At 37.2% G+C, this 6,553-nt stretch overlaps 1 protein-coding gene across 1 annotated transcript in view; it reads right to left on the bottom strand.

Moving 5' to 3' along the window:
* LOC123238230 (cytochrome P450 2C19-like) overlaps positions 1-6,553 on the bottom strand; it is a 406,797-nt gene that overhangs the window by 184,762 nt on the left and 215,482 nt on the right. The gene's annotated exons all lie outside the window — the stretch shown is intronic.

The raw sequence follows: 6,553 nt of genomic DNA, 5'->3' as shown, positions 1-6,553 counted from the left end.
TCCAAAGTTCCTTGCCAAAGTCATCAGAGAATTGAAGTCCTGCCCGTAAAGTCTGGTGTCTATAGACTCTGTGCTGTCTGCTCTTGCAATCCCCAAGTGTGGGCCAGCAAGGCTGCTGCCCCTGGCACAGCTACTCCCAGGACCTGCTGATTCCAGTGATATCTTCCTGGTATAGAGATCCTGCTCTATAACCAGAGACTAATCTGAGTGGCCTAGAGTGGTCATTGGATGTAAAGAATGAAACAGATTGGAAGCACGGCTTGTTAGCTCATAATGCTCTGAGAAATACTGGAGTCACCACTTTATTATAAAGGAAACTAAAGATCCCCTTCCCCCAAAAGCTCAAGAAAGTTTCCCACAGTTACAGAGATCAGGATTTTTACTATAATCAAAACAAAAGCCTAAGAAGCCTCCAGATGTAGATAAAAAACCTATGCTAAACTATCAACTATATGTGTTATCTTTAAGTGGAGCCTGGGATATCTCGTTAGATCTGAAAGCCCTCCCCCCTAAACTTCTCAGCCTTGATGGTATTAAACAATTTTTTGAGCCTCGTTATTTTACTTTAATTCTGTGCAAAATGACCTGCCAAGGGTTCGACCATGGCCGTACCAGCCATCTGTACTCTCAGTGAAAGGGGAACAGTGTTAGCCCCCCTCCTGCTGGATTGCTGAGAGCCCAAAGCTTTTTCAATAAGACTATAATGCATTTTAAAAGAAGGTGAGAATTATGAAAGGAATCAAAAGAGGAATCTCAGATTTTTATCTTAGATATCCCTCTCTGTCTCAACCCTAATAGAGAGAAAAACCAATACATGGCTCTGCCGGTCTGTATTGATCTTTTGAGGGGTTCCAGATAAAAATATCTACTTGAGATTCTAATTTCTCTTAATAACTCCCAACATCCTGGATCTAATTCCTGGGCTCAGCAAATAAAGTGAGGTTGTAGATCCTGGCATTAGGAGCATTCTTGTTGATGCCATACTCTGCCATGCTGGGCCTGAGGTTAGGAAAATCAGAAATCTTCCCTTCTTGTCCCCAGCTCTTAAGTTTCACCCCTGATTCTTGTCTGTCTTTGCAACTTTTAGCATCAATACTATGGAGTTGTTTTGGGTTATTTGTGGGGAGTATTAGGAGGGCAAGGAAGCTAAATGCCCTTTTAAGTCATCTTCCCACCACATGGCATGTTTCCAAATTCTTTCCTCACTTAAATCTCCAATTTCTCATCTATTTTATCATTTTACTTTCCTTACGCATGCCTAATAATTTTTCTCTTGTACTTTCATGTACCTTTTTCTTTCTCTTGAATTGGAAATTCCTTTAGTGCTAATACCCCAGCTTCTTATTCTTCTGTCTGCTCCATATATTGGTCACAACACATTACAATTAATATAAGAATATTTACAAAGAAGTGTGTAAATTGGGGTATCACTGGGAAAGCAGCCTCTAATACACAATCTATTTAACCCATGAGAACTGAGATTGAGATCTTCTGTTTATATTATACCTACTCCATTTTCCTCAAGAAACAATCAATGAAATCTGGAAAATTATTAGGGTTCAGGGTCCCTTGGTATTCTTCCAAAGAAAATTATGTATTAAATGATTTTAGTAGTTTGTGATTAGAGATGGAAAACAATGTTATATTTTCAAAGAATTTTATTTCAAATTGTATTAAAAAGAGAAAAAAATTTCTATTTTTTGGATAATGTTTAGAAGATAGTCGCGTAACAGTAATACAAATGCCCAATACAAAAATAAATTTCAGATTATAAAATCAAAGCTATCAATAAACATATCAAAAAGTGTTCTAAAACCCTCCTGATAAGAGAGATGAAAATCAGAACTCTGAGGTACCACTTTACACCTAGCAGATTTGCCAATTTGACAGTAAAGGAAAGTAATAAATATTGGAGTTGATGTGGTGAAATTGGGACACTAATGCATTGCTGAGTTGTGAATTGATCCAGCCATTCTGGAAGGCAAATTGTAATTATGCCAAAAGGATTTTATAAAATGCATACCTTTTGATCCAACAATACCACTACCTATTGTATCTGAAAGAGATAAAAAAAATGGGGATGAATCTTCTTGCACAAAAATACATAGAGCTGAGCTTTTTGTGGTGGCAAAAAGAAATGGAAACTGAGGGGATGTCCCTCAATTGGGGAATGGCTGAACAAATTGTGGTATATGATGGGGATGGAATACTATTATGCTGTAAGGAATGTTGAACTGGATGATTTGAGAAAAAATTCAGAAGACCTACATGAACTGATGCAGAGTAAAATAAGCAGAACTAGGAGAACATTATACACAGTAACTGAAATATTGGGAGAGGATCAGATGTAAGAGACTTTGCTCCTAACAGCAATACCTTGGAGTAGAAATGCAGAAGAAAATATAGGATTTATCATTTGTTTATTTGGGTATATGATTTGGGGTTTTGGTTTTAAAAGATGACTCTATTACAAAAATGAATACTATAAGGGCAGCTGGGTAGCTCAGTGGAGTGAGAGTCAGGCCTAGAGACAGGAGGTCCTGGGTTCAAATTTGGCCTCAGCCACTTCCCAGCTGTGTGACCCTGGGCAAGTCACTTGATCCCCATTGCCCACCCTTACCACTCTTCCACCTATGAGACAATACACCGAAGTTAAGGGTTTAAAAAAAAATGAATACTATAAAAATGGGTTTTGAGTGATGAAATATTTTTAACCTAGTGGGATTGCTTGTCAGCTCTGGGAAGGGGGAGGGAAAAAGGGAGAGAGACAACATGAATCATGTAACCATGGAAAACTTATGTGTAAAGTTGGTACTGGAATTAAATAAAAAGAAACTAAAATAAAAATAGTGACTCCTCTTTTTTTCTAACTCTTACCTTCTATCTTAAAATCAATACTAAATATCAGATCCACGGAAGAGTAGCAACTACTAGGCAAATGGGGCTAAGTGACACCTAAAATCACACAGATAGGAACTGTCTAAGGCCAGATTTGAACCCAAGGCCTCCCATCTCTAGGTCTTGCCAGGCTGTAGCTCACAGAAAACCACAAGACTCATTTTTGGCCCAATTTTTACTCTAGTCATATAAGAAAAGTGACTTCTAGCCAGATTTTTATAATTTTTAAGACTATTTCAAAAAGCAGATAAATTTCCTTCATACTGATTTTGATCCACATTGACTATGCTGCTCTTTGCTTGGTTTTCAAAGGTTCAGCATTTTGGATTATCATTATCCTTAGAGAATGAAGTAATTTTGACTTACTGGTGGCTGGTAGCAAATCCCATACAACAACAACCTTAATTTCTTCCATTTTGGTGGCAAATTCTCTAACCTTATGTATTTATTGCCTGGCACTCAACCTTTTCCAATACAAACATTAACAAACATAACTGTGCTTTTACCCAAGAAGAAAAATCACTTGGCAAGACAAAAGCCTCAATGTCCTACACAGTATGGAATCATCTCCGAGTTATTCCATTTCTTGCTACCTTTAACAGAGGTTGATTTGTGAGCACTTAAAAAGGGTGACCAATAGGAGTCAGCATGGGTTCATCACAAGTAAATCTTGCAAGCCTAACCTAATTTCTTTTCAGTATTACCAGACTAGGGGATCTAAGCAATACCTTGACACAATGGACCAAAATTTCAGTAGGATATTTAACAATATCTCTTTTGACATATTCATAGAGAAGATGGAGAAGACTGGTCAAATTGCCAGAAAACATATTCCAAGCAATCCCATTGTCCAGTAACAAGACACAAATAAAGGACTTAGACTACTGGATCACTGCCCAGCAAGGAGAAATTTCCAACCATGGAAGAAATGGATCTTTGAAGGTAAAAGTCCTACTTGAGAAATTAATGATTATAGCAAATTGTAACCCCTAAATAGATGGGAGAGGTAGCACTCTCCTAGATGTTGGTCTATACCTAGATTTTGCCATGTTGTTTTCTATTTTTCCCAGCAGTTTTTGTCAAAAAGTGAATGCTTCCCCCCCATAGCTAGGATCTCAGGTCTTATCAAAGTCTAATTAATGGTCACTGTGATCATCAACTACTGAGTGTTGGTTTCTTAACCTATTCCATTAATACACTAAGCTGTTTCCTATCCAGTATCAGATTGTTTTGATGATTACTGCATTATAACAAGGCTTGAAAATTATTGTCACTGGCCTATTTTCTTCATTTTTTTCTTCATTAATTCCCATGATATTCCAGACTTTTTGTTCTTCCAGATTAATTTTATTATTTTCTCTAGCTCTATGAAATAATATTTTGGTAATTTGGTATGACACTTAACAGATAAATTGACTTAGGTAGAATGCTCATTTTTATTATATTGGTTTGGCCCCTACCCAGCTAGGACAATGATATTCCATCACAGTCCTTACAATTATGCATGGATATGGTCAATATTCCACTCATTTTTTGTTTACTAAGTGAAATTCAAACTCTTTTAGATATTTAAAGCCTGTCTGGTTCCAGTCTTATCTCATAATAAAAACTTCTAGACACTATATGTTTCACCACACTAGACTCCTCCTAATCCCTCAAATATATCCTGTATTTCAATCTAATCACAATCACAATTCCATCACTAATTGTTCAGCCATTCCCCAACTGATGGACAATGCTTCAGTTTCTAATTCTTTGTCACCATAAGAAGAGCTACACAAATATTTTTCCCTTTTTTAAAAATCTCTTTGGGAAAAAGACCTAGTAATGGTATTGATGGATCAAACAGTCTATACAGTGTTAGCTTTCATTGAGCTCAGTTTCAAATTACCCTCCAGAATGATGGGGTCAGATTATAATTCCACCAACAGTGTATTAGTATCTAATTTTCCCATATCCCTTCCAACATTTCTCATTTTCTTCTTCTGTGTAATGCAAGACTTATGCAAGATTTCTTGCATTTCCAATATTACCCTAGGTAATCCTGTCAGTGAGCAGAATGGTACTCTGGCCTGTCAGGTGCCAGTCCTTGGAGCTGACAGTTGAGCTGGAACTATATAAACCCCTATAAACGCAACCTTGGTGTTCTGATTTCCTTGACCTCACCCAGACACTGAGCTACCCTGATTTCCCCTTAGGGACCTAGGAGGGATTGAAGGGAGGTTGAAGGGAGGTTTGGGTGTGGAATGCAGGCAAGATTTTAGCTTAGAGTAGCCTAGATTAGACATCCCTAAATCATCTTAGCAACTATATCTGTTTAGCTGGTGGATCATATAATATCAGGGTAGTATTAAATTATCTCTGGCTGAGGGCTGGTTCCCTCAGCCTGACATTACCTTCTAGGTTCATTGCCAACACTTGCCAGTCACCCTAGCAACACTTTCTCAAGACCCTAAACCGTCTTATCTCACTTTTCCCTTTCATGTTAAAATAAACCCTTAGCCTGAATCTGAGAGTTCCTGTAATTATTACTATCATCACCTTAGGCTAAAGGAACTGATGAGAGGAGAAAATATCAATTAGTTGAGTTTAAAGGAAGTAGTGATCTAAGCCTCCACTGTATCCAGGAAGTTGATCTTCACTTCCTGTTGAGTTCTGCTCTCACCCAATAGGAAGGCAGTTACTCCAGCAGGGAGGGGCCACTCACTCATCACCTTAAAGGAGCCTTTAGCTAGCAGTGAAGATTGACAGGGAACAGCTGAGGCTGCCCATCACTGACAGCTCCCAATCTCCTGCTACTGTAATTTCAGGATCACAGGCCCCTAGTGACTCACTTTTACCACCAGCTCCATATTAATAGCTACATTATTCACTCATTACATCTGTTATACTGACCAGTCTGATACATTTCAGGTGTTAATTCAGAATTGTTTTAATTTGGATTTCTCTAAACAAAAGTGATTTAGAGCATTTTTTTTTCATTTTCTTTTTTTTATTGAACATTTTTTCATTGGTACTTGGGAGGACCTTTTAAATGCTTATAATAACCTGTGCATATAGCCAATCCTTAATTTGCAGACTCTGGGACAAAAAAAAGAAAACCAGACTATTGTGTATATTTTGAAAGTATATCATGATGAGTAAATGAAAGAATCCCTTCCCAGTAGCATTTTATAGTGAGGGATTTGAGTTGGAAAAGTGTCAGGATGTCACTATACTAGATTTCTAGGGGTAAAAGTATTGCTTCCAAAAACAATTGGAAGAATCATTAAGTGTTTCATCTGTGGACAAAGAATCAGAAAATACTATGCGTGTTCTCTTCTTGATATGTTAACAGATTTTGTTCTTTATTAATGGTGAGAGCATAACAAGCAAGATTAAGATAATATAATGAACTTTTGAAAACTACTTTTATTCCAAGAGGAGGAGAATCTAAAGACATTAATCAATTATAAAAACACAGTAGGTATATAATTCAATCTTAAATTGTTAGTACAGACAAAAAAATAGTAAGGATGTCATAGAGATATGGCATATGAATTGTTATTGGAAAGACAGGTGTGATTTCAACCAGTGTAGTTGGGAAAAAGAAAGGAAATATTTCAGGAAGAGGGAATTTCTGGGGAATGTGGCAGGAAAGCAAGTAATCTGCTTT

Source organism: Gracilinanus agilis, chromosome 2 (genome assembly GCF_016433145.1).
Source record: "Gracilinanus agilis isolate LMUSP501 chromosome 2, AgileGrace, whole genome shotgun sequence".
Classification (NCBI taxonomy): Eukaryota; Metazoa; Chordata; class Mammalia; order Didelphimorphia; family Didelphidae; genus Gracilinanus; species Gracilinanus agilis.
The sequence above is the reverse complement of the archived record's forward strand: the minus strand, read 5'-3'. Positions and strand labels throughout refer to the sequence as shown.